This window comes from Mus pahari, unplaced genomic scaffold (assembly GCF_900095145.1).
Source record: "Mus pahari unplaced genomic scaffold, PAHARI_EIJ_v1.1 scaffold_10799_1, whole genome shotgun sequence".
NCBI lineage: Eukaryota > Metazoa > Chordata > Mammalia > Rodentia > Muridae > Mus > Mus pahari.
The window spans coordinates 26,023-27,785 of record NW_018392310.1 but is presented as its reverse complement, the minus strand read 5'-3'; the positions used below and the strand labels follow the sequence as shown (position 1 = coordinate 27,785).

Sequence of the window (1,763 nt, the reverse complement as noted above, 5' to 3'; positions counted from 1 at the left end):
GAAGTTGCCAGGACCCTCACAACATACAGTTGTGAGGTGTCATGTTGATGCTGGCAATTGAATGTGGGTCCTCTGGAAGAGTAGCCAGTCCTTTTAGCCACTGAGCCATCTCTCCATCTCATAATTAAATGTTTGAATATCAATTTGTTTTATGCATATGACTGCTCTTCTTGCTTTGATGATTGAAAATACATGAAAGCAGTGCCACAAATGCGAGTAGAAAACATCTAGATCTCCAGCAGCAAATCTGTATTGTTAACACATTGCTGTGTGTTAAATAAGTATAAAGGTGCTTAAGTAAGTAAGTGTGAACTTAATATTCTAGGTTAATGTCCACGCAGGGTATTTTTTTCACAGAAAACTCCTGTAATGTGAAAAAGCATTGCCACCTTTCTTGGCATAAAAAGACTCCAAAAACAATGGAAAATCTCCAATAATTGGGAAGACTCTTGAAGACAGCACTGTCCTACATGATCATTACTCCACTGTGCAATGAAGCCATCTCCATGATGTTTTCAAAATAAAATCATGAGAACAACAGAAGAAGTGGCTCTTCAGATCCTTTTGCTTTGCCAGGCTGGGGTTGGGACTCTGGGCAACATCTTTCTGTTTCTTCATAATTTCTCTCCAATTTTGACTGACTCACAAGTGAGGCCCATTCAGATCATACAAACAAACTTAGCTGTGGCCAATACCTTCATTCTCCTGCTCTTGACTTTTCCAAACCATATGGCAGTTTTGGCTCCAAGGAAGCCTCCAACTGACCTCACATGTAAACTTGCATACTTCTTTCACATGGTGGCACGAAGCACGAACATGTGCTCCAACTGTGTCCTCAGCACCTACCAGTTTGTCACTCTTGTTCCTGGTACCTGGGCTAGGGTCATGTTCAGAGAAATATCCCCCAAGGTCGTGAGCTATTGTTGTTACAGCTGCTGGTTGTTCAGTGTCTTAAATAATGCTTACATCCCAATGAATGTCAGTGGTCCACAGAAATCGCACAATGGCACTGATTCTAAAGCTAAGTGGGTCTGCTCAACTTCTGGTTTCAGTGTTGGCATGAGCTTCTTACGGTTTGCCCAGGATATTATATTTATCAGCACCATGATCTGGACCAGTGTCTCCATAGTGCTTCACCTGAACAGACACCACCAGAGAATGCACTACATACATAACACCAGTCAGAAGTTCAGATCCTGTGCTGAGACCAGAGCAGCCCATACTGTCCTGATGCTGGTAGTCACATTTGTGAGCTTTTATCTTCTAGACTGCATTTGTACTTTCTTTCACGTTTCTTTTGTGAACACTCGTTTTTGGTTGAGGCATGTCAAAGAAGTTCTGACTGTAAGCTTCCCCACTATTTCCCCATTAATGTTGATTTTTAGGGATCCTATGTGTCCTTGTCCTGTCCCCTTCATTGTGGGGCTACAAAGTCATGTCATTGGGATATCCAGTCTGGAGCAAGAGTGAGGTCAAGTCGGGTCCAAGCCCTGAGAATCTAAGCTTGAGACGGGAAGGAGTAGAACTGTTCTCTCCTTTCTGGGTCTGGATATAGCCTTGTATGTAGCCTGTACAACTCCCACAACTGACACACTTGACGTATTCATGTATCCTGGTGGCCAGGTTTTTCAGTAAGCTTCCTATACCCTTATTAAGACAAACCCACCTGTCAGTTGGAGTTCTTCATGCAACTGAAGAATTTCAAGTAACTCAGCCTCTGGCAATGATGTACACTCATCCCCGAACACTCCCCACACACTAAG

General features: G+C 43.1%; 1 pseudogene; it reads left to right on the top strand.

Moving 5' to 3' along the window:
- The first annotated feature begins 470 nt into the window (after positions 1-470).
- Positions 471-1,470, top strand: LOC110314933 (annotated as a pseudogene).
- The last annotated feature ends 293 nt before the right edge of the window (positions 1,471-1,763 follow it).